A 27,161-nucleotide genomic window follows, 5' to 3' on the forward strand; every position below is an offset into this window, starting at 1 on the left:
GCACATGTATACCTATGTAACAAATCTGCACGTTCTGCACGTGTATCCCAGAACTTAAAGTATAATTTAAAAAAAAAAAAGAAAAGAAAGAAACGGTAGTGGCCTGTTGTTGCTGTTCCTATTATTTTCATAAAGGCGGTATAGGCACCTTCAGGGAACAATGCTTTTCATCATTACTGCCAAGTGCCTGATCTCTTTGGTGAGATGTACTCCCTTAATATCAGCTGCTGGTGGGACATTATCAGCCTAATGCTTCTTCCTCCTTCCAAGATGAAGATGCAAACTTGGAACTTTACTGAGGTGACCACAACAGGCAACCAATTCTGGGAACAGAAGGGCAGCAGGCAGCCTTTGGAGGGCAAGGTGAGAAGCATGAGGCAGGTGAAAGAGCACCACGAGGCTCACCACCAGCTATCAGCGCTGTGTCTTTGTTGGTCCTCTAGAAAGATAGGAGGTGAGAGCCTCAGAGGGGTGGGTGGCTGGCCCATGGTCACACACACGGCTGGCAAGTGGCAGAACCAGGACTCAAACTGAGACCTCCTGACTCCAAGGCCTTAACCCTTTCCTCTGGCCGCTGAGGCAATCGAAGTATAAGAGGAGGAAAAGGAGGAGGATAATCATCCTACAAGCCGCCTCCACCATGGAGGAGCTCTCACTTCCCCGTTTGGACGACAGCCACCAATGAATAAAATGAAGTGACAATCTATGAGTGCGGTCTCTCTTTTTCCAATTCAGCTACGTCTGCCAACAGCAAATATCATCATTTCAGGCCGTGGGAGAGCTGCAGCTTTCGGGAACCTTTGCCACATCAATGTAAATCTCACAATTTCCTTCTGACTGGCAAAGACATTCCTTTAAATTACATTACACACACCCCAACTCCCTCCCCTCGTCCTGGCCATGTACGTTTTACTTGACGGCAGCCATCAGACACATCCTGATTTGATTCGGGGCCTTTGCAGCCATTGAGAAAAGATATTTTGCTTTTGCGTCCCTTTGTGGGTCAGCTCCCCAGGCTGGGGGAATAACAGTGAGAATCATAACAGCTGACGTTGACTACATGCTGACTCTCTCGCCAGCACTCTGCTCATCTTCTTGCATCTAATATTTTTTTAATATATATTTTTTTATTATTATACTTTAAGTTCTAGGGTACATGTGCACAGCATGCAGGTTTGTTATGTATGTATACATGTGCCATGTTGGTGTGCTGCACCCATTAACTCGTCATTTACATTAGGTATATCTCCTAATGCTATCCCTGCCCCCTCCCCCCTCCCCACAATAGGACCCGCTGTGTGATGTTCCCCACCCTGTGTCCAAGTGATCTCATTGTTCAATTCCCACCTATGAGTGAGAACATGCGATGTTTGGTTTTCTGTTCTTCTGATAGTTTGCTGAGAATGATGGTTTCCAGCTGCATCCATGTCCCTACAAAGGACAGGAACTCATCCTTTTTTATGGCTGCATAGTATTCCATGGTGTATATGTGCCACATTTTCTTTATCCAGTCTGTCATTGATGGACATTTGGGTTGATTCCAAGTCTTTGCTATTGTGAACAGTGTACATCTAATATTTTATTTAAAGCCTATAATCACTAGATGAGGCTGATATTATTATTAGTCCCACATAATAGGTATCTTTTTTATTTTTTATTGTACTTTAAGTTCTGGGATACATATGCTGAATGTTCAGGTTTGTTACATAGGTATAGTTGTGCCATGGTGGTTTGCTGCACCCATCAACCTGTCATCTAGGTTTTAATCCCCACATGCATTAGGTGTTTGCCCTAACGCTCTCCCTCCCTTTGCCCCCTGGCCCTGGCCAGGCCCTGGTGTGTGATGTTCCCCTCCCTGTATCCATGTGTTCTCATTGTTCAACTCCCATTTATGAGTGAGAACATGTGGCATTTGGTTTTCCATTCCTGTGTGACTTTGCTGAGGATGATGGTTTCCAGCTTCATCCATGTCCCTGCAAAGGACATGAACTCATCCTTTTTTATGGCTGCATAGTATTCCATATGTGCCACATTTTCTTTATCCACTCTATCATTGATGGGCATTTGGGTTAGTTCCAAGTCTTTGCTATTGTGAACAGTGCTGCAATAAACATACGTGTGCATGTGTCTTTGTAGTAGAATGATTTATAATCCTTTGGGTATCTACCCAGTAATGAGATTGCTGGGTCAAATAGTATTCCTAGTTCTAGATCTTTGAGGAATCACCACACTGTCTTCCACAATGGTTGAACTAATTTACACTCCCACCAACAGTGTAAAAGTGTTCCTATTTCTCCACATCCTTGCCAGCATCTATTGTTTCCAGACTTTTTAATGATCACTGTTCTAACTGGCATGAGATGGTATCTCATTGTGGTTTTGATTTTCATTTCTCTAATGACCAGTGATGATGAGCTTTTTTTCATATGTTTGTTGGCTGCATAAATGTTTTCTTTTGAGAAGTGTCTGTTCATGTTCTTTGCCCACTTTTTGATGAGTTTGTTTTTTTCTTGTAAATTTGTTTAAGTTCCTTGTAGATTCTGGATGGTAGACCTTTGTCAGATGGATAGATTGCAAAAATTTTCTCCGGAGGCTCAGAAATGTCAAATAATAGACCCAGAACTCTACCAGCTGTGTCCTCAACACCAATGTCCCTTCGCTCCATGCACTGCCTCCTCTCCTCGGGGACTGGGGATCACTCAGCCCTTTGTGAACAGTCATTTGCCTGACAGTTCCACAACTTCTGGCATGAAAACTGGATCTGCTTCCAAGACCCAGCTGCAAGCCAGGATGCTCAGTAAAGAGACTCCCATCCTAAAGGCCTGGCCTTTGGAGGCCGAGGGCAGTGGTTCTCAAAGGAAGGCAATTTTGCCCCCTACAGGACATTGGCAATGTCTAGAGACTGTCAAGACTCGGGAGGAGGGATTGCCACTGACATCAAATGAGTAGGGGCCAGGAATGCTAAAATCTTCAGAGCCCAGGACAGCCCCAGAAACCAAGAATTATCCGTTCCAAAAAATCAATAGGGTTGACACTGTGAAGCCCTGGACTAAGGGGAACGAATGGGGCATAGCATACGATTAGAAGAATCGTGGCAACGAAATATTCTGCAGACATATGGTTATACAAAATGTTTTCCTAGTGCTCACTGTGTTCAAAGTCGTGTTCTCATCACTTTCCACACCTTCAACTCATCCACTCCTTTCGATTCCAAAACAACTTTCTGGGGAAAGGACTCTTTCTGGCAGCCCCATTTTATAGAGGAAGAAACTGAGGCTTGAAAGATGAAGCAATTGGCCCCAAAACACAACTCACGAGTGGCAGGGCTGGAATTAGGACCCAGGCAGCCTAGCTCCAGTACATAGCTCTCAGCTCTTCCCTACGATGTCTTGAAGAGTTCAGACTTTGAAGCCACTCAGATCAAGGTCAAGCCCTGGCTCTGATACTTATTATCATTATGACTTTGAGAAATTGCCCAACTGTTCTGAGATTCAGCTTCCTCAACTATTTATGAAGGATTCCATATTGGTTTTCTGTGGCTCCCATACACATTACCACAAACACGGTGGCTTAGGGCAACAGCAATTTACTCTCATGGTTCTGGAAGCCAGAAGTCCAAAATCAGAGTGTCTTCAGAACCAACTCCCTCTGGAGGCTCTAGAGCAGGATTCATTCCCGGCCTTTTCTAGCTTTTCCAGCTTCTAATGCTCCAGGTGTTCCTTGGCTTATAGCTGCATAACTCCAGTCTCTACCTATGCCTTCACGTGGACTCAAGTCCTTCACATGGACTTCAAGTTCACAGTCTTGAAAGTGGAAACTACATGTGTGTTGGTGTCTTCTCTTCTTCTGTCTTCTATAAGGACACTTGTCATGGGGTTTAGGGCTACTCCAGGATGATCTCATATTGAGATCCTTAATTTCATTGTATCCACCAAAACCTTTTTTTTTTTTTTTTTTTTTCCACCAAATAAGATCACGTTCACATGTTCTAGGGGTTAGGATGCAGACAAATCTTTCTAAGGATCACCATTCAACCCACCGCAGATACTAATGCCAACATTGCCGGATGAGATTATAAATGTAAAAGAACTGGCCAGGCACAGTGGCTCACGCTTGTAATCCCAGCACTTTGGGAGGCTGAGGCGGGTGGATCATGAGGACAGGAGATGGAGACCACCCTGGCCAACATGGTGAAACCTTGTCTCTACTAAAAATACAAAACTTAGCTGGGCGTGGTGGCGGGTGCCTGTAGTTCCAGCTACTCAGGAGGCTGAGGCAGGAGAATCACTTGGACCTGGGAGGCGGAGGTTGCAGTGAGCAGAGATCACGCCACTGCACTCCAGCCTAGGTGACAGAGCAAGACTCTGCCAAAAACAAAAACAAAAAAAACATGATAGGTTCTCAGTAAATCTTAGAAGATTCCAGGAGGCACGTGATAGGGATGTGCAGAAAAAATTGCGTGAATGGTATGACTCCATCTCATCTTGGCAGAATGATAGAATACCTCATGGCTTTTTTCAGTACTTTGGGTCCTGATTATTTGGTTCTGTTTATGGTTCCTTGCTTTAGGCTGAGCATCTGAGGTTAGGAGCTGGCATGGTTTCCTTATCTTTGTGCTGGCCCTGCCTCCTCTCTCCTGCCTACCCATGCCTACCCTAAAACCCCGGTAGGCACACAGTCTCCTCAGAGCCTTAAGTCACCCAGTCTGTCTTTGGGGAGGCAGGTTTGCAGGCCTGCCTTTCAGTACCATCCTTGAGAGTCATCAAGGCTGTTTACCCAACAATCCAACTCTCTCCCTCTGCTTCTGAGCACATGAGAGGGTCACACTTCCTGATTCCTTTTGATTGGGTGCAGCTGTGTGACTGGTTCCAGCCAACAAGTTTGAACAGACATGACATGCTTCAATTTGAGGCTGGAATGCGTAAATGCTGGTATAAGCACCTCAAGGGCTGTCTTTCATGCATGCAGTGCTCCAGAAAGTGGCTGGCCCATGAGCTTGAGTCTCAAGGGAAGAGGGTGTGGAGGAAGATGGGTCTCCACGGATGGGGTGCATGAATGAGATGGACACCTCGGTGTTTCTAAGCCACTGAGATTTCCCGGATGCATAACCTCACCTCTCCAGACTGAGACTCAGAGGAAGAGAGAGAAGCAGGGGCTGGAAGGTGCCGAGGAGGCCGCTCAGGGGAAACGCTGGCCATGCTAGAGACTCTGAATAAGGTGTGATTCTTGGAGAACACGCCATGCTCTGATCTGCTTTGGGGACTTGGCGATTCGTGTATTCACAGCCCATGGGCACAATGGAAACCCTTCCTTTGGGTCAGGGTTAGTCACATGGAACCTCAGGAAGGCAATAATGAAAAACCTGCACTAATGATGGAGCCCAAGCCCAAGGAATTGTGGACTTGACTTTGACTCTTTAGGTTTCCAAAATAATCTCTCCAAAAGCAATGTTGGTATCCTGGATTCAACTGTGCAACAGAAGAGGACATGAGTGGAGACACAGGGGAAACCCAAATAAAAGTCTGTAGTTTAGTTGATAGCATTGTGGCCATGTTAATATCTCAGTTTTGATAAATGGACCCAGATTATGTAAGATGTCATTAACATTAGAAAAGCTGGGTGAAGCCGCCAGGTGCAGTGGCTCACGCCTATAATCCCAGCACTTTGGGAGGCCGAGGCGGGAGGATCACCTGCAGTCAGGAGTTCGAGACCAGCCTGACCAACATGGAGACACCTCATCTCTACCAAAAATTCAAAATTAGCTGAGCGTGGTGGCGGGTGCCTGTAGTCCCAGCTACTCGGGAGGCTGAGGCAGGAGAATCCCTTGAACCTGAGAGGCAGAGGTTGTGGTAAGCCAAGATCATGCCATTATACTCCAGCCTGGGCAACAAGAGTGAAACTCTGTCCAAAGAAAAAAGAAAAAAAGAAAAAAGAAAAAAAAAAGAAAAAGAAAAAAAAAGAAAAGCTGGATGAAGCTATGCTATCTTTGCAACTCTTCTGTAAATCTAAAATTATGTCAAAATAAAAAGTTTTAAATGTAATCTCTCACTGCTTAATTGACATGGAGTTTCCTTTTGGGATGATGAAAGTGTTTTAAAACTAGATAGAGGTGTTGGTTGCACAATAGTGTAAAAGGTATTAAACGCCAGTGAATTGTACACTTTAAAATGGTTGATTTTATGTTATGTGAATATTTTCTACATTTAAAAAATTACAAAGGGAAAAAAAAAGAACCAAACCAAAAATATCTCAAGGCCACAGTAGAGCAGCCAATAATACCACAGGTGCTTGGGGTCTGCATGAATCTCAGACTTAACGGCAGCTCCAAACTTCCCTCTTTTTCATTACCTACTTTGCTCTGTTTCCCAAATGCCTCCCCGCTCCCTCTCTCCATACCCACTTCTAATTCATGGTCCAGAAGCCTTCCCAAACCACCTCCTCCCTGGTTCCTCTCCCTCCCAGCCCATCCCACCTGCTGTGTCTATCAGTTCTTCCCACAGAGTATGAGGAAATGGGAGCAATCGCTCCACCCACCACGTCCCAGGCACTATGCTAAGCACTTTACATCTCTCAGTTGATCCTTGTGAACAACCTGTGAATTAAACGCCATTATTCCTCCTATTTTTATAGGTATAAACAGAGGGTTGGTCAAGAGGAAGGTCAAGCTATTCCAGGTCATCTAGATGAGTAGTAGTAGCAGTGGGATTTGAACACACATCCTCTCACTTCAGAGCCTGGGGGGTGAAATACTGGTAACTTCCAAAGAGACAAAAATCCTGCACCTAAAATGATGCAGTTAGGGTCAACCAGTGACAGTTTCTCTCATTCACTACTTCATTCATTTATCAAACATTTCTGGAACGTGTAGTGTGTTCCAGGCACTGCACTAGGCTCTGGGATTCCAGCATGAACATGACCTTGTCCCTGACCTTGTTGAGCTTACAGTCAAGTGGGAGAGGCTGGCAGTAAGTAAACAAAACACATGCGCATATAATGTAAGTTGAAGGCAGAAATCTGGTGTTATAGCGCAGAATGAAGGAGGAGTCTTAATTTAGGTTGGGAGACCCTGGCTGAGGAAGAGAAATGTGAGCTAGCCACATGAAGAAAGGGTGGTGAGTGGACAGGGGGAATCTCAAGAAAGAGGACAGCCTGTGAAAAGGCCCTGAGGTGGGCATGGGCTTGGCTCTTTTGAGGACATGGGTGAGTGGTATGGCCAGACCTGGAAAGTTCCAGAACAAGAAAGGCAAGATAACGTTGACAAGGTAGGTGTCAGCCTCCTTCTGGGAGGCTGAGGGGAGGCATTGGAATACTCTGTCTCTGCAGTGGGTTCTGGTCTGAGGGGAGTTTGGAAACGTGAGGCTGGACAAACTTGGAAAATGCCCAAAGGCAAGGCACTGGATGAGGTTCACCCCCCTGGAAGGTGGTGACTGCTCTGCACCATCACCACATGGAGGGGCTCAGAACAGAGCACAGAAGAAAGATGTCTACAATGGAAACCTCCATAGAAGAATATAGGGGAGGAACGGAGGAATGGAAGACCAAGAGGCCATCTTGGCATCTTCCCCCATCAGGTGGGATGGGCTGGGAGGGAGAGGAACCAGGGAGGAGGTGGTTTGGGAAGGCTTCTGGACCATGAATTAGAAGTGGGTATGGAGAGAGGGAGGGAGGAAGCATTTGGGAAACAGAGCAAAGCACTGGTGGTGCCATCATGGAGATGAGGTCTAGGAGGAGAAGCAGGATTTTGAGAAGAAAGGGGATGTGGGACATCCAAACTCTGGGATCCCAGGGAGACACCTGGTCCTGCAGATCGCTGGGAACATCAGATTGGAGTTAAAGAAGGAGGCTGGGGATGACAAGAGGGTAGAGAAGTCAGCAGCCTGAAATGATGGCCAAGCCCATGAGAATAGGTGTATGTAGTAAGAGGGAGTTTAGAGAAGGGAGGGAGAGGCTATGAGAATAGAAATTTGGAAGAAGAGAAGCTGATGCAGGGAGCAGAGGCAGCCCATGAAGAGAGGTGGGGCAAGGACCAGACCTTGGTGACCTAGAATCCAAAAGCAATGAGGGTGATTGGTGCTCTCAACGATTGGTGCTGAGGTGTGGGGATGAATGATGGCAGAGAAAAGGCAATTCACCCTGCTTATTGGATATTGGAGCAAGATGGAGAAAACAATTAAATGCAGTGGTGGGGATGGAACCGAGATTTTGAGGAATGGAGGAGTAAATTGGATGAGAGGAAGTGGAAGCAGTGAAGGCAGGGGGCATGGGAGTGGTTGAGGAACGATTCCTTCGGGACAGGGGAAATCCGAGTGTGCTGGGAAGCAGCCAGGGGCAAGGCCCAGAGCAAGTATGAGGATAAACAAGGGAAGAGACTGCAGAGCAGGCAGGAGGGCAGGACATGTAGGGGGCCAGTGGAGGGTCTGGACACACTGGGAGGCTCATGGAGTGGGGAGTACTGAGTGAATGTTTATCCAAGAATCAAGGGCTGTGGGGTCAAGTAGGGCATCTGGTTGGGAGTTGGACATATCAGTGGAAGGAGTGACAGGCTTGTTCAGTCAGCAGGTGGGAAGGTTTGAGGACTGTCCTCAGCACTCTTCTGTCAATGAGGTATGTTTCAGAGGAGGCAGACAGTGGAGATTCTGGAAAGTGCAGAGTCTGAGGTTGTAACTGTCATAAATCAAGCAAGCCTAGCTTTGGGTATCTCCACTCCTCAGGGAGCCGCAGGATCAACCAGATGCTAGATCCCAGACCCTTACCTTCCTAAAAGGCCAAGGACTAGAAGACCAGAATAAAAAGAGATGGAGAGGGTTAGGAAAACCCTAATTTAGAATTTGCTAAATTAGGCCCTGTGCTAAATATTTCATGTAAGTCATCTCATGTAATCCTTATAATATCTTTGCAAGGGAGATGAGAAGAAGGAGTATTAGTGAGATCAAATGGCTGAGCTGGGATTCGCACCCAAGGAAGGCAGAACCCAAAGCTCATGCCTGCTCTTCGTGCAAGCTGCCTCCAGATCACAGAGAGCTCCACCTAAGAGAATATTTTAGCGATGCCTGGTCACCTGGGAGTCTGGGTATCTACAATGATGTGAAGTGAAGTAAGGTGAGTTCTCTGAGGCTGGAAAGGGCTGACTTCCTACTCAGATGATCAGAATGATAGATAAGCTCATCTCACTTTTACTGTTTGGCCTCTGGCTGCCAGAGACCAATCATCTTGGGGGAAACTGAGGCAGCATAGCTCTTGGTCTTTACATAACAATGCAAACTTCTTGGAACATGCTCAAGCTTGCCATGCTAGCCAGACAGTGGTCCCCTTCTCTCCTGGCTCAGGAGCCTGATAGACCCAGGAAGAAAAGGATGAAGCCTGACTTCCAGGCGAGTCAGCAAAGAGGAGTCAGTCCCCTTCCAATGGATGGCATTAAACAATGAGAGCCTCATCTTCTAATCACATTACCTCACCCCAGGGGGTGTTTCCAGGCCCATTATCACATGGCGTGGTTGGCTGGATCTCCATTTGTCACAGCAAACATCAGGCATATGGTAATGGTCCCGTAAAACATGCCCTGTTGGGTCTTAATGTCTATTTAATGACACCTGCTATGAAGGCTCCCATAACTGAACTCGTAATGGGAGATGAGGGGATATTAGATTTTGGAGAAGGAGAGTTCTCTGAACGACAGGCTGCCTCTCCCCAGGAGAGGCTGTGCTAGGTTGGGTGGAGGTGGCTGGTGTGATACTATAGAGTTTAACTGCAGGAGCCACTCCAAGGGATGGGCTAGCCAAAAGTCCTCTATGTTCTAATGGAGGTGGGGAGGCTGAGGCCCTGAGGAAGGGGGGACAGAAATGGTTCCATGGGGAAACATGGAATACCAACCTTGATTTGCATTTATTTTACTGGCCGTTCATCTATGCTCAAAACGAATCCCAACCACTTCATTTACTATTTTGGAGTAGAAAAGAAAAACTGAAGCTTGGTGGTAGTGGAAAATATCAAGTTAGAGGAATTTATTTCTCTCCTTCTCAAGAGTCGGAAATCTTCTAATCCCTCTTCCATCAATCCCTCTCTTACTCTTTCTGCATCTCTTGGCCTCAACGAGAGAGGGTAGGGAGAGGCAGAGAGAGTCCTAGAGAAAAAGAAGGTTTTGGAAAGGAGAGAGAATGATTTCATTTCCCTTCCATATGAAAATCTTATTCTGGGAATGGTGGCAGCCCTCAGAACACTTAGATCTCATTCATTCTCCCTACACTGGGCTAAAGGCTGAGCTGCTTACTACAGCAGAAAGTATCTTCCAAAGAGAATTGCAACAATAGCTTCCATCCCACCTGCTCTTCTGTCATGGGACCCCATCAAGAGGTAGAGTCTATTCCTCCCCACTCCTTGAATCTGTGTTGGCCTTTGATTCATTTGCCATCAATAGGATATGGTTGGATATGACACTACATGGTTCCTGAGGCTGGGTCTGAGAAGACCATGCAGCTTCCACCTGGTTCTCTTTTAACACTCGCTGTGGACACTTGCTCTGCCAGCCACCTTAGGAAATCTGACTAGAGAGGCTGCTCAGAGATGCTCCAGTGTACAGCACCTCCTGAGCCCCCTGGTCACAGCTAGCACTCACTGCCTGCTGCCATAGGCAGGAGCTATCTGGGACTTTGCAGCCCAGTCGGGCCTTCAGATGACTGCAGCCCCAGTTGATGTGTGACTGCAAATCGCATGGGACAATGCTCAGCTGAGCCCTTTCTGAATTCTTTTTTTATTTTTTATTTTTGTGAGATGGAGTTTTACTCTTGTTGCCCAGGCTGGAGTGCAATGGCACAATCTCAGCTCACTGTAACCTCTGCCTCCCAGGTTCAAGTGCTTCCCCTGCCTCATCCTCCCAAGTAGCTGGGATTACAGGCACGCACCACCATACCCAGCTAATTTTTTTATTAGCTGACATTATTAGCTAATACATTTATTAATAAAATTGTTAGCTAATTTTTTTTAGAGATAGGGTTTCACCATGTTGGTCAGGCTGGTCTCAAACTCCTGACCTCAGGCGATCCACCTGTTTTGGCCTCCCAAAGTACTGGGATTACAGGCGTGAGCCACCGTGCCTGGCTCCTTTCTGAATTCTTGACCCACATAATTGTGAGCAAAATAAAATAATTGTTTTTTAAAGCTTCTAGGTTTGGGGGTAATTTATTATACCACAGTAAATGGAAAACTTTCAGTCATGAATCAGATTTAGCCTTTGCCCTCAGAAAATTCACAATTTAATCAGAGATTGAAAACTCTTTAACCACTGCTCAAACTAGGACATGGTGGGTGCCGCAACATGAAAGCATACCCAGGAGCTGGCCAGACCGCCAGGGAAGGAGGATATTCAGTGAGGAAGGCCTGGCGTGTGGAAAGGCAAGGAAGTATCACGGGATGCTAAGTTAGTGCCAACCTGATGCCTGCTTGGGGAGTCCTGTGTGCTCTCTGATGTATAGAGCAGTATGCAAGGGTGTACTCAGAACCACTGGCTCAATGTGGCGTGTCTTCCTAGAACATGAGTTAAGCCCATTAGGACGTTAAAACAGTTTCATATTAAAACCAGCAAGAATATATTACAAAATAAATACAAAACATGACCTCATATTTTGGAATTGAATTAGAAAAGTTCAAATACATTTTCAGGCCTTGCCACAGCTTCCTTGGAGGTACCGTTTCATCGCTTAGGGGCCCTTTGATGGGAACATTGAAAATCTCTGTGTAGGTGAGGGATCTCTCTCGGGAGGTTTTCATCTGGGAGTGTGATATAGTCAGGCCTGTTTTAGGAAGATTTCCCTGGAAACAAGAATGGAAGATGATCTGGGCTAGACTGCAAGTAGAAGGCCTACTCAGAGCCTGTTGAGCCATCCCAGGCAGAGGTTCCATGGAATGAGAGAACTGTGGAAAGAAAAAGAGGGAATAATGTCAACAATTAGAATTGGCAGCACCCCCACCCGACCTTCCAGGTCTCTGCTTAAATGTCTCTTTCTCCAAAAAGTTTCCGTCTGGTATGGATTAGAACCTCTGTGGCCAGGCACGGTGGCTCACGTCTGTAATCCCAGCACTTTGGGAGGCCGAGGTGGGCAGATCACGAGGTCAAGAGTTCGAGACCAGCCTGGCCAACATAGTGAAACTCCATCTCTACTAAAAACACAAAAATTAGCCTAACATGGTGGTGCGCACCTGTAGACCCAGCCTCTCAGAAGGCTGAGGCAGGAGAATCACTTGAACCTGGGAGGCGGAGGTTGTGGTGTGATCTTGGCTCACCACAATCCTGAGCAACAGAGCAAGACTCTGTCTCAGAAAAAAAAAAAAAAAACCCTCTCCTATGTGGTCTGACAGTTCCTCATTTTTTCCCCATTCACCCTGCATGGCCACAAAATCAGCATTACCAATGATATTTATTAAATTATTTCTGCATACTAGGCTTCTTACTTATTTTCAGTTGGCAATATGTTCAACTGCGTAGTACAGAACCACCCACGCTCCCCCTGCCAAAGAGTGGCTTAAGCAAGAAAGCGGCTGAAGCAAAAACTCTTCCTTCCATGACAAAGAGTCTGGAAGACCGTAGAACAGAACTTATTCAGGTGCCCAGGGATGTCATTCGGAAGGGATGCCCTAACCAAAAGTTCCATCTACTTCTTTTTTTTTTTTTTTTTTTTTTTTTTTTTGAGATAGAGTTTCGCTCTTGTTACCCAGCCTGGAATGCAATGGCGTGACCTTGGCTCACTGCAACCTCTGCCTGCCACGTTCAAGCAATCCTCCTGCCTCAGCCTCCCAAGTAGCTGGGATTACAGGCACCCGGCACCACGCCCAGCTAATTTTTTTTTTTTTTTTTTTTTTTTTTTTTTTTTGTATTTTTAGTAGAGATGGGGTTTCACCATGTTGGCCAGGCTGGTCTCGAACTCCTGACCTCAAGTGATCTGCCCGCCTCGGCCTCCCAAAGTGCTGGAATTTCAGGAGTGGGCCACCAAGCCTGGCCAGTTCCATCTACTTCTCATTGGCCAGAACTGAGACATGTGGCCACCCATCGCAGCAGGGGAGTCTAGGAAGGTGAGCACTTTCCCAGGGTTCATTGCCAGCCCAGTGGAATCCACGGATATTGGGTAAGCAACTAGCCATGTCTGGCATGACATGTATTAACGTATTTAATTCTCACAACAGTCCTAGGCTGTAGCTATTATTATTAATGTAATTTTGTGGATGAGGGACTTGAGAAACAGGGAAGTTAAGTACTTATTCTTTTAAGATTACATAGTAGATGGAGGAGCTAGAGATGGATGGCATGTTTATCTTTATTTTTTTATTAGACTGTAAGCAACCTGAGGGCAGGACCGTGTATTTATTGCTTTACTTCTATCCCTGTACCCCTATCCCCTGGCATAGTATGGTTAATTGGCTTGATGGTTGATTGGATGCTTTATTGATAACCTAATAAAAATCTGAACCCATCCTGTAGCTACATCTCATGACAACGGAAGGAGAGGTCAGAAAGAATCTCCACCTGGCATGCCATTCCTCTTGGCCAAAGATAGCTTGGACTTGTTCAGCTCAGACTAAGTTCTGCTGACTGCCAGCCCAGCCATGCTTGGCTGAGCACACCAGGACTTAACAAGGTCTGAATTGTTTCAAGGAGTGTTTTTAACAAGTTGTAAATGTATTTCACCAAGTCCCATTGCTGTGTATAATTGATGCAGCTGATGAAAAGCAATCATGATCCCGTGAATCATGTCTGCCTGTTTACAGCATTTCATTCCCCAACTTCCAGAAGGATGCGCAAAGCACGCTTTAAAAGAAAACGTATTTGATATTGACATATGGTAAGACTGTCTTGCATCCCGCTTCTTCACTGGCTTATGTGATATGTGAGATAGAAAAAGGCAAGCTTGTAATTACTATAGATTTTATTTTTTTAGATACCCACAGATAATTGCTTTTAAGTATAAGCAAGGGCGTTTTCAAGAATGATGATTTTACCTCCACTTGGTTTGCTTTAGGATAAGAAATACGGCAGGCACCTTGGGATGTAATTATTTACACACACTTCTTTTGCACTCACTTAAAGAGATGGAATGTGTCTTGTTTCAAATTATAGTTACCCCATTTTCCCCCCGAGGGCCCTTCCTAAGGCTTAGTACAAGTAGTCATTTGTTGAATGTTTGAAAAAATGAATAAATGAAGGAATAAACATTCTGGAAGAAATATTGAAAAATCCTGAAAGGGTAGTCTTCCTTGTTTGTAATGATGATTGAGGTTGTCTAACAGTCTCTCTGGAAGATGGGCTTAAAGGAATGGAGTAGAGAACTTGAACTAGCAAGCATCAGTGCTGATGTCAAAGTCAGGGTCAGTACTGACATCATGCTAATGCTGCGTAACAAACCAACCCCAAACTCAGTGGCTTAAAATAGTAAGTGTTTATTTTCATAACCGTGGGTTTGCAGACTGATTACAGTACGGCTGGCCTAGACCGGTCTCAGGTGGGTGGCTCTGCTTTAGGCTACAGGTTGACTGGGCATGGCCCTAGGATGCAGGATAGCTTCGGGTCCATTTGACATGTTTCTTTTGGGGTCCAGTCTGAGGTGGCAGCATCTACCTGGCACATGAACATTTCATGCAGTCATTGGACTGCAGAAAGAAAAAAAAAACCAATTGCACCAGAACATTTCAAGCCTCTGATTACATCACATTCACTAACATCTCATTGAACCAAACAAGTCATATTGTCGGCCCAAACAAGTCGTATTTTCAACTCAAAAGTAAAGAAGTGGGGAAGTATACTGTATAGATCACGAGGCCGTGGAAAGAGCGTACAAGTAAAATTCTATTACAAAGTAGTGAAGAGTTGGAAACAAAAATTCAGTCTGTCACTAAGAAGGCTAAAGAGGAGGTAAACAGATAAGTGAGATGATAAGCAGGAGCTGGAAGTGGAGAGAGAAGGGGGAGAATCCGTGCTACGTCTAGGTGACTGGGTCCGGGTTTTAATCCCATGAAAGAAAGGGCAAGAACCACCACAGTGGAGTCATCCCAAGGCATCACAAACATCCTGCACTGCAAAAATGTCACAGTAGCACATAATGTACTCTGTAAAGACATAATTTCCTGAGCGTGATTAGGTCTGCTGACGAGAGGAGAGACCACACCAGCTAAGTGGAGGTGTGGGTGGAGGAGGTTGACCAGATCCCTGCACCACCTGTGCAACTCCAGCTACCCCAGGCCAGCTCACTCCTCACCCTTCTGCCCCCGACCTCTGCTCCCTGGCTCTCACCTGGTCATCAGTGATTTCTTCCAGGCTAAATCCAATGGACCCTTGCGGGACCTTCTCTTTCTTTGATCACCTGTAGCCTGTGACACTGTCAATCATGTCCTCCCTGAAAGTCCCAATCCTCTTGAATTCTGTCTTGTAATTCTTATTTGCATTTTCCTCCCATCTCCCTGAATTTCTTCTCGGTGTCTTTTCGAGGCTCATTCAAATTTTCAAGGAGGAAAATGTTGGCGACTGAGCTAGAGAAAGGAAGCGTTTGGCAGTAAATGGTCCAAAAATATTTTGCCTTGGAAGCAACTAGAGCCTCACGCTAACAATGCCTACTGTAATATGAAATATGGAGAGTGAGCTCGTCTGGGATAAGCTGCCATATTTGAGCAGTGACACCTCCCACCGCCCCATCTCGCAATAATAAATGGAGATACAGGCTCAAGCCAGTATTGACCACATCATCATTTCCACCTCCCTTCTGAGTTGCTGAGGGTAGGCGTTGTGTTAAATCAGCTAAGTCTCCTACCCAGGCAGCCCTGGCACAGGGCCTGGCCAGTAGTAGGTATGCTGTATTGATTGTATCCAGCTATATCCAATATATATTATATTGGATTAGTCTCTCTCTCCATAATATTCTATCATATATAATATTTATATATTAATGTAAATATTTATATTTATATGTTTTCATATTATTTATGTCATTGATCTATTATTTTATATATTTTTATGCAATTTCATATGGTTTTTAATATATAAAATTTAAAATATAAAATAATATAAAATTACATTAAAATATGTAAAATAATTTTATAGTTTATGTAAATATTTATATGTATGTAATATTTACATATTTTTATTTTATTTACATATTTTTAATTTTGTGTAACTTATATAATATGTAATATTTATTAATATATTTTTATTATATAATATTTATAATATTGCTATTAATAAATATTATTTATAATATAATATGTAATATAATATTAATACATATTAAGTGATTTATTGCATATGCAGAGAGGAGAGGGGCACAACTTTGAGCTGAAAAGTATAAAATGTGCTTCCTCATCTATAACAACCTTCCACCTGCCTTTCCATTCCATCTCCCCTCACCTTTCACCTGCCGGCACTTCACTAAAATCACTCTCAGGTTATTCTAACCGAACATACCTCTGTGCCTTAGCTCCGCCTTCCTTCATCATTCAAAGTTCAGCTCAGATGCCACTTCTTCCATGAAGCCTTTCCTGATTTCCCAGCAGGAAGCAACCACTTTGCCTCTGAACTCCTTTAGCCCTTTCTCCAAATCTCTTCTGGAGCATGTACTACTGTCTGCCTTGCATCACCATGATTTCTGCCCGCTGCTCTAGACTTCCCCACTTGATGACCAGTTCCTTGCAGCCAGGAGTTTCTTTCAAATTTTGACTTCACCCCAGTCTTGAGCCAATGATTTGAATAGAGCAGGTCCTCAATAAATCAATAAACGGTTGAATGACAAGTTGAGGTAGGAGTGGCAATCTGGGAAAAACACTTATATGTTCTTAAAAACTTCTATTCCCAGTTTGTAGTTTTAGAAAAAAGAAAAGTAAAATCAGTTTTTATTGAATCCATCTCCTCTCTGCAGAATTATTTTGTGGTCTCTTTCATTGGGCCAATTACATTTATGAAGATGAATTACGACAGGCGAGAACCCACTTGCATGGATTACTGTGTGCTAACTATGTAATTAGCGGCTGGTGACTAAGAGGGGAGTTTTTGGATATTTCCGTAAGAGAAAAACACATTATGATCCATAAAAAACAATGAGCAAGATAATTTCATTTTTATTGGTCATTTAAAAACATTCACTGATAATTCTCCCCATGCTTAATAGGCGTATGTTTGCTGCCTTCAAAATATACCCATAAACTTGTCGCAAAAAGCACCGTTACATAATTGTTCAGCCTTGCTTCAGTTATGAAACCTAAATGAAAGACTTTCAAAGACAAAAAGTGTGGAGAGCGTCAAGGGCGTTGAAACAGGTGGTAGCAGTTATCCTGAATCAGCAGGGCTTTCCTGGGAAACTGGCATGGGCCAGGCCCAGGACTAACTACTGCATTGTTCTGGAGCCAAGAGAGTTTCACACCTGAGAGGGTTTATCCTCTATTTTGCATTTGAATTAGAAAAGAACAAGTCCCTGTAACCAGCATCCCCTCCTCTCCATAATCAAGAGGACAGCTGGAAGTCCTTTCAAGGGACCTGGACCCCAAGGCCAGGTCAAAGGCAGGTAGAATAACAGGTGATTCATCTAAACTACATGAATGAATGATGAAGGCTGGGTGTCAAAGAATAAATGGTTAGTTGGATGGACTGATGGACTCAGTTGAAATGAATGGAACGTCTCGCATGCTGTCCCTTGAGGTTCTGGCAGAGACTGCAGACCACACTGCCACTGGTTCTCCGCAATTCTGGAAAGAACCAGATTCTCGGGCACCCAAGGAGGCAGTGACAGCCTCAGAAAGGAAAACTCTTTCATGTGTTTTCAAAACCACTTTATGAAATTAAAATTTCAACCTTCCTCACTGGAAATTTAATCCTCCACACGAAAGGCCTTTTTTTCTTTCTTCGTGTTCTTTTGGACCACGCAGTTCTGTTCTCTGGTCCCTGACTCACCCCTGGCCCCAAAGCCCTCTTTCCTATTGTGTACGAGGCCAGAAACCCATCAAGGATGTACACGGAGACGGGGGAACTAATGTCGGCTCTCAGATCTCAGAAGGAAAAATCCAGCTCACGGCTCTTTAGGACATGCTGATTTCTTTCCAGAAACAAGATCCATCAATTTACTTGTACTTTGAAGTGCTTGGAAGCCTGACAAATTTTCTGAGCCTGGTATGTGTGTGTATATATTTATGTGTGACACCAAAACGGTGTGTGTGCATGTGTGATTGAGTATATGTGTGAATGTGTGTACATAAGAGTGTATGTGTGTGCATGTGTGAGAAAGTGTGCGTTCACACGTGTATAGGTATGTGTTTATGCGTGAGACCAGAGGCAGGTGTATGCATATTCATGTTTGCACACATGTACATACGTGGGTGCATATGTGAGTATGCGTGTGTGAAAGTGTGTTTATATGTGTTGTGCACATGTATGTGTACATGCATGACTGTGTGTGTGTTCCCGCTGAGTATCTGTGTTATCTCCAGAATTCTCCCTGTGTGGGGCAAGTGGAGAGGAGGGAGGACAGGGAAAGCTCCAGGGCTTGCCCTCTCCTTCTGAGCATCAGGAAGACTGGTGACCGCCAGCAGGCAGGTGGGCCAAGCCCCTGTCTCTATGTTGGCCCTGGCTAAGCCCCAGGTGATGCAGCCTCTGCTTCCTGCACCAGCAACCTCGGTTCCGCCAGCTCCTGTGGTTCCTGCAGCTGCAGCCTGGCCTCAACAAGGCCGTGGCCTGCTCGCCATCTGCCCTTTCTCCTGTTTCCTACATTGCACCTGGCTTTCTTCTGCTCTCCAAACATTTCCAGCCTGTACTGCTCTCTGATACTGGGTAGCAGCCTTAGAACCAATATTTGTCCCAAGAAGATCATGATGGGAGTGTGATGAGCCCAAGCCACTGGTCCCTGTTGGCCTGGGCACAGCTCTAAGGTCCCATCCTCCTGGATGTGAGTCAAAGCATTGTCCTGGACTAAAAAGGATGAGACGTTCTCCTCCCTGTCCCTCAGGAGTAGGTTTGGAAAGACACCCATTAGTGAAATGTGTCCATGAGATTTCCCCAACAAGGGGAGGGCAATGATTGGATGATAGAAGAGAATGTTCACTATCATTGCTTGGGTTCTGGGAAATGCCTTGCTTTCATCAATGGAATGGATGATTTTTCTCTGTTGCCTGACTGTTTTTTCCTTATTACTCATTCGTTCATTAACGCATTTGCTTTGCAATTCAACAAACATTTACCGAGCACCTAAAGAAGCCAGTGGGTCAGAGTGGTTACCTGAGGAACAAGGCACCCTGGGCTCAAATCCCAGCTTCACCATTTCCACGTGGCCTCTCTGAGCCCCCTTTCCTTTCCTGTTAAATAGGAGTAAATATAGTATCTGCCTCATAAGATTGTCTGAGGATTAAACTAAGTCATGTTTTAAACCCCCCGTAAATATAGAACTATTACCATTGATGTTATTTGTCATTGCCACTATTCCTTTTTTTTTTTTTTCTTTCCAAGATGGAGTCTCCCTCTGTCGCCCAGGCTGGAGTGCAGAAGCGTGATCTCAGCTCACTGCAAACTCCACTGCCCAGATTCAAGTAATTCTCCTGCCTCAGTCTCCCAAGTAGCTGGGATTACAGGTGCGTGCCACCATGCCTGGCTAATTTTTTTTTTTTTTTTAGTAGAGACAGGATTTCACCATGTTGGCCAGGCTGGTCTCAAACTTCCGACCTCAAGTGATCGATCTGCCTGCCTCGGCCTCCCGAAGTGCTGGGATTACAGGTGTGAGCCACCGCGCCTGGCCTGTCGTTATTACTTTGAGCGAAATAATGAGTTGGTGCTGTAGAAACAGATGTAAATAACATTGCCACTGCCCCACAGGAGCTCACAGGCTAGTTGCAAAAGCAGATATGAAAAAATGCCAGTGATGGTTAGAAGCCAAATGGTGGAAATGGAACCGTGGGGATTCCAGAGGAGAAGCCCGTTCATTCAGCCTGGAAGAACAGAGAAGGCTCCCTGGAGGAGGCAGATCCATTCAAGTTGGACCTTGAATGATATTTAAGATTTGAATAGTCAGAGAAGGCGAAGAAAGACATACTAGGCAGGCGGAAGAGGTACCGTGTGGAGTGGCCGAAGCATCAATGCAAGACTGCATCCATACAAAAGATGGTTATGTGGGCAGGTTGCAGAGGGCTTTGAAGGCCAAGCCAAGTGGAGCCGTGGGTTTTATTCTCCTGGGCCATGGTGAATGGTTCCAACATCTCAAACAAGAGAAGGATTGGATCTGATCATTTCCGAGGGTAAAACTTGCCATTATAAAAATGAATGTGCCGACCTAAGACTGAGAAATATTGGCTGGAATAAGTGACCAGATTTTCAGTTCTTTGCCTGTGGGGGTTTGCTTCCTGCCAGAGGCAAAGGGGCCAAGAAGGATGATGTCATGAGGCCGTGGGATGCCTCATGTCCAGAGCAGGCAGCCAAATCATGCTTATCGGAGACCAAGCGGCCGGGGAGACGAAAAAAGCATTTAGCACCGTATACCAAACTTCCTCCAATCTCTACAGCTTCGCTGGGCTCCCTGAGATCTGGGGAAACTATAGAAGGGAAACTGAGGCACAGAGGGACTAATAATATAGCAAGTTGGAGTTAGACAGTCCTGAGTCTGAATCCCCTTGCTACTCGTTAACTAGTTGTGTGACTTCAGGGACAAATCACTTAACTTTTCTGAGGCCCCATTTTCTCATCTGCAAAACAGGACGATAATGGTGACTATTGGCCAGGTGCGGTGGCTCACGCCTGTAATCCCAGAACGTTGGGAGGCTAAGGCGGGTGGATCACTCGAGTTCAGGAGTTTGAGATCAGCCTGTCCAACATGGTGAAACCCCGTCTCTACTAAACATTACAAAAAACTGTAGCTTTGTGCATGGTGGTGGGACGTGTGTAATCCCAGCCACTCAGGAGGCTAAGGCAGGAGAATCGCTGGAACCTGGATGGTGGAGGTTGCAATGAGCCGAGATCACACCATTGCACTCCAGCCTGGGCAACAAGAGGGAAACTCCACCTTCATAATAATAATAATAATAATAATAGTAATAATAATAATAATAATAAACAACTACTTCACAGGGTGATAGTGAGGCTGCAGTAAGAGAATATGGAGTGTTTCTGTCAAGTTGCTGTGTGTGCATTAAATGCTCACCAGATGGTAGCTGTTGGGAGAGCTCTGGAAACTTTGGAAAGACTGTGCACACGCTTTCCTAACCTCTCATTTCCCCTTCCTCCGTTAGTCCTTCTTGCTGACCGTCCCCTGACCAGGCTGCGATCTACCCCAGGACTAGCCAGAGAAGAGTGGGAATGAAAAGTACAGAAGCTTGCCTGGGAGTTTTATAGTCGGAGAAAACCAAAGCATAGCATGTATTTTTCACCACTTCTCCGAAGAGGGTAGGATATGCATCATACCTTTTTTCTTTCTAAGACCTTTGAAATTTTAGCTATAAATGGTAAAACATTTTACATCAGTGAATTTCCCCATGAATATTTATTGAAATGGCACTTTTAATACGAAGCCATTTGAAAAGCGAACCTCCAAGGAAAATGCATTTTGTGCAGCCATGGATCTTAAAATATTTACTATGAATATGCTCATCTTAGAAATATTACACACTAGGCCGGGCGCGGTGGCTCACGCCTGTAATCCCAGCACTTTGGGAGGCCGAGACGGGCGGATCACGAGGTCAGGAGATCGAGACCATCCTGGCTAACACGGCGAAACCCCGTCTCTACTAAAAACACAAAAAATTAGCCGGGCGAGGTGGCGGGCGCCTGTGGTCCCAGCTACTCGGGAGGCTGAGGCAGGAGAATGGCAATGGCGTGAACCCGGGAGGCGGAGCTTGCAGTGAGCTGAGATCCGGCCACTGCACTCCAGCCTGGGCGACAGAGCAAGACTCCGTCTCAAAAAAAAAAAAAAAAGAAATATTACACACTGCTTTTTTATTATTTGTTCTGGATGAAATCGCAGGGATTTGGCTTAGATGGTTTTTTACAAGCTAAACAGTATTGGCAAGATGATTTTCTGGACTCTATTCAACTTTCTTTCTTTCCGGTTCTTGATGTGTTGGTTTCTGGCAATTTTTTCAAAGATGTCTCGGATTTGCAAACAGTTAGTGAATGGGGGATAAACACACACCTGCTAACAGGTAAGTTATGAAAATAGATAATTCGAGAAATATGGATACTTGAACTAGAATAATCTTAGAGGTTGTCTGACCCGATGCCCTTACTTGTACATGAAGGTATCCTGAATGCCATTTCTCATCCCTCTGATCGGATTGGCAAAAGTTGAAAAGAGTAATAATTCTTAAAATCTTTGAAGATGCAGGAAATAAGTGTTTCATACATTGCTGGTGGCGGGGACATTTTGGAGAGCAGACCCGCCATATCAGTTAAAATTAAAACTAGACAAACCCTTTGAATCAGGAATTTTACTTCTGGGAATCTGTCCTATAGAACAAAAAGCACGGCTGGGCACAGTGGCTCACGTCTGTAATCCCAGCACTTTGGGAGGTCGAGGCGGACAGATCACGAGGTCAGGAGTTCGAGACCAGCCTGACTAATATGGTCAAACCCCGTCTCTACTAAAAATACAAAAATTAGCCAGGTGTGGTGGCGGGCACCTGTAATCCCAGCTACTCAGGAGGTTTAGGTAGGAGAATCACTTGAATCCAGGAGGTGGAGGTTGCAGTGAGTAGAGATGATGCCACTGCACTCCAGCCTGGGCGACAGAGCGAGACTCCATCTCAAAAAAAAAAAAAAAAAAAAAGCACTAGTATGTAAATACCTGTGTGGAGTAATCTTGTCGAAGCATAGTTTGTAGTGGTACCTGTTGCAGCATCTAAAAACAGCCTGGTTATCTACCAAAAGGGAAATGTGTGAATAAGTTGTTCCCAGATTCTGTGGACTAGTGGTCTCTAAGCATTTCCGATTGCTCATTTGATGATAGTACACACTTCCAAAAGACGGATATTTATTTGCATGTATGAATACCTTAACTGTAGGGTAAACAAACAGAAAATAGAAATTTTAAAGAGAGATCAAAATCGAGATAAAAATTTGAATATGTTTTCCTTGTGTCGGTACAGTGTATGCACCTCGTTCTGGAGATTCCCAACTGCAGAATATTAGTTTGCCTTCTAAAGGAATGAATGTCATGCATCATTTAGGGGCAAATTAAATAGAAAACACAGAAAAATCATTTTATTTCATTTTTGCAAAAACAAATGATGGCCCCCAAGTTTTTATATCTATATCTATAGACATACAGACACAGACAGAAATATAGATATACACACATACGCTTTTATATATTTATACGCAAATGGTGTGATAATGGTGTGAATGGATAACACCAGGCTGTCACTGGTTACTATATCAGGGGCTGAACAGGAAAGTAGGAAAAGGAGAAGAATTGGGGAAAAATAAGATACTATGGGCCGGGCACAGTGGCTCACACCTGTAACCCCAGCACTTTGGGAGGCTGAGGTGGGCAGATCAGTTGAGGTCAGGGTTTGAGACCAGCCTGGCCAACACGGTCTATACTAAAAATACCAAAATTTGGCCAGGCACAGTGGCTCACACCTGTAATCCCAGCACTTTGGTAGGCCGAGGTGGGCAGATCACCTGTGGTTGGGAGTTTGAGACCAGCCTGGCCAACATGGTGAAACCCCATCTCTACTAAAAATATGAAAATTAACTGGGCGTGGTAGTGCATGACTATAATCCCAGCTACTTGGGAGACCGAAGCAGGAGAATCACTTGAACCTGGGAGGCTGCGGTTGCAATGAGCCAAGATCGTGCCACTGCACTCCAGCCTGGGTGACAAAGCAAGATTCCATCTCAAAAAAAAAATCAGCTGGGCATGGTGGCACACACCTGTAGTCCCAGCTACTCAGGAGGCTGAGACAGGAGGATCACCTGAGCCCAGAAGGTGGAGGTTGCAGTGAGCCAAGATCACACCACTGCACTCCAGCCTGGGTGGCAAAACAAGATCCTGTCTCAAAAAAAAGAAAAAAAAAAGAGACTACAGAGAAATGGAAAAATATTCATGATGTAATGTTAAATAAAAAAGAAAAGGGTCTATCGATTACATTTGTTCATATAGGTAAAAAGTAAATTAGCAGGAAAAGGGAGAAGAAGGCAATACAGACGAATGAAAGAACTGATTTGATTAGGGGCACAATTTCTGTCTTGGGTATTGGTTGCCATTTTAATATTAACATGAACAGATCCCATTTCAGCCTCTCTCTGGGTTATTTACTTCTTGGATCTCCTTCTCTCAGCACGATGGTGCCTTTCCTTGGTCTCTTTGCAGCCATCATCTGCGTGCCCAGATCTGTGCTCCACGGGCCCCATATTCCTGTGTCTTCATTTTGCACAACTAGCAGACAGACAGGGGTCTCCCAGGCCCAAGTCCAAGTGACCAAAAGGAGAATCCAATTTCCCAGCTCTGGTCAGGGACCCCAGCAGTCCCGTGAGCTCTGGCCAAGGAGACAAGGTCACGAGGTCAAACCCAGATGTCAGCTCCACTGCCTTGTGTGAGTGACAGTTCTCAGGGAAAATGACAGAGTCTTCCAAAGATGCATGGCCAGTGAGAGGTAAGGGTCAGTCGTAGAGCCCGAGTTCCCCAGACCCCAGGGAGGGTCCCTTTGGAGTTGCTTCCTTCTCTACACCCAAGGACGGGTGACCCTAAGAAGGACTTTCTCAGTGATTTATGGGATTCAGAGAAGCAAGAGGTGTCAAAATGGGACTTGGAAAAATGCCAGTGACTCACAGGGCAGAGTGTGGCTTTTTAAAGGAGTGAAAGCAGATGAAGGTGTCTCTGGTTTATTTCCAACTGTTGTCCTTCAATGACTGAAAATCTGCATATAGCAGCTGGCTTATGGCATCCACTGGCCAATACAGCTCTCAGAGCTGAGAATTTGCTCCTTCCTGTGTGTGAAACATCCTCTCCTTGGCCCCAGGCCTTGGCCTGACCCTGAGCAGGGTAAAAAGGCTCAGCCCACTGAAAAAGAGAGAGAGAGAATGAGAGCAAGTGAGGGGTCCTGGCTGGCAGAAGGCTCTGCCATTACCTGGGGAGCTGAGGTTGGGATAAACCCTGCTCAGCACTCAGACAGGCAGGAGCCTGCACCAGGTCCAGGATACTTCCTTGATCAGAACTTGATGGTGCCAGAAATGGCCCCACTGCCCTTGGTTACTGGGCCATTTGAGGGGAAAATTGAATTATAATCCTAACATCCCTGGTACATCTGGAAATTTGTCATAGTAATTAAATGCTAATAAGGCAAGAGAGATTAAATGGATAGTTTCCTTAAAGATTACACTCCACCACCCAAGGTCAGGTAGAAATTATAAGTAATGTAGTGATGTAGTCAGATCCCTCCAGCTGGATACATGTCATGATGAGAAAGCAAGGAGTCGTTCAGTTTTCTATATTTGAATATCTCATTAGAGTCTGTGTCATTCAGAGACATATTGGGTGGCAGAAAGGTGACATTTAAGGTCTCTCACGGAAAGCCAAGCTCTTAATTATCTGATGGAGGTTAATGTGACCACGGAACAGGGGAAGCCTGGGTGTAACTGGGGAGAATGGATTGTACTAAGAGCAGGTTTCGTGGATGGACCCATAGAGTGGGGCACCCCGGCGGGAGGTCTGGGCAGAGTTTTCCTGCTTTGCTCTTTCCCTACCAGGCTGAATGTGGGGACCGGGAGCATTCTCCTTGGCATAAAGAAGAGATGAGCACAGTCGTGAGGAATGAAAGGGCAGGAAATGAGCTCTCCACCACAACAACGATGAAGGCAGAAGGCCAGCCAGCCTACAGGCCTGGAAAGGCTTTGCTGAGGATGCCGAAGGCTGCAACGTAGGACGTGCAGGGGCAAGGGTCAGTGTGTGCAGCAGCAATGATGGCTGTGACTCTAGTGTGTAGAAGGCCCTCCATGGGAACATAGTAGGCAGTCATGAAAATCGCTCCACAAGTTCCCTGCCTCCCAGGATTCATGCCCTTGTGTAATCCGCCTGCCTGCATGTGGGCTGGACCTAGTGATGTGCTTCTAACAAATACAATATGAAAAAGTGATGTGATGTCACTTCCAAGATTCAGTGACCAAAAAAACCCCTGTAACTCCTGCCTTGCTTGCGCTCTCTCTGGCTCTTCTCACTTGCTCACACTGGTGAAGCCAGCCACTGTGTTGTGAGATGCCCTATGGAGAGGCCCAGGTGGCAGGGAACTGAGGGCAGCCTCTGACCAACAGCCAGCAAGAGGTCCGCAGTCTGACAGCCTGCAAGAAATTGAATCTTGCCATTGTGCTATGTGAGCAAGCTTGAGAGTAAGTTCTTCCCAAGGTGAGCCTTCAGCTGAGACTGCAGCCAAGGCCAACTTCTTGGTTACAGCCTCATGAGAGCCACTGAGCCAATGCTCACTAAGTCACTAACGCTCAATAGTCATTAAGCTATGCCTAGATTCCTGGCCTGCAGAAACCCTCAGTTAACAAATGTTTCAAGTCATCATTTTAAGCTGTGGCTAAGTTCTGGGGTAGTTCGTTACACGGCAGTGGGTAACTAACACGAGGAGCTTTAGACTTTCTGATAATACTGGGGTGGGAGGCCTCAGATTGACCAGTAGGCAGGCCCTCCTTGCTGTGTCTCTGTATTCTCGCCCTCGCCCTGCTCCAGTGAGAGGAAGTTCTTCCTGCACCTAGCCTGGAAATGGGGTCTTTGTGTCCTACCTTGGGGCCTATGATAGATGGGTGGTTAATATTAAAAGAAAAAAAGTTTTGCTAAACGTTTAATGAGCTTTAGGTAATGAGCTACAGAACCAGAAGAGGTAGAGAAGCTGCTGTTTCTCACCTACCCCAAGGCAAAAAAGAACAGTGCCCATCTGCAGTGGAGACTCTGAGTTGGAGCAAAGGTGTGGATTGTGCCGTTAAACGATCGTTCTGAACATCCATGAACAGAGATTTTGACAGGCATCCTAACAAGTTGTTTCGTATTCACCAAGAGTTGGGAATACGTGGTTGATCAAGAACTGCGGCAGCTCAGAACAATTCTCCAGCAAAATTCGGTGGCTGCCACATTTCTTTGCCTTTTACATCTGCAGCATGGAACGATTATAGCGCGACTCAGTTCCTGAGCTTCTCAATAAACAGCTGGTGGAAAAACTCCACC

General features: G+C 45.4%; 2 protein-coding genes across 5 annotated transcripts in view; one reads left to right on the plus strand and one right to left on the minus strand.

Annotated features, from left to right (window-relative positions):
* The window catches only part of TXNDC17 (thioredoxin domain containing 17), a 997,418-nt gene that overhangs the window by 484,155 nt on the left and 486,102 nt on the right, over positions 1-27,161 (minus strand). The gene's annotated exons all lie outside the window — the stretch shown is intronic.
* Positions 1-27,161, plus strand: part of LOC126939805 (uncharacterized) — a 910,157-nt gene that overhangs the window by 275,007 nt on the left and 607,989 nt on the right. The window lies entirely within an intron of this gene.

The sequence above is a fragment of the Macaca thibetana genome, chromosome 16 (genome assembly GCF_024542745.1).
Source record: "Macaca thibetana thibetana isolate TM-01 chromosome 16, ASM2454274v1, whole genome shotgun sequence".
In the NCBI taxonomy this organism is placed as follows: Eukaryota; Metazoa; Chordata; class Mammalia; order Primates; family Cercopithecidae; genus Macaca; species Macaca thibetana.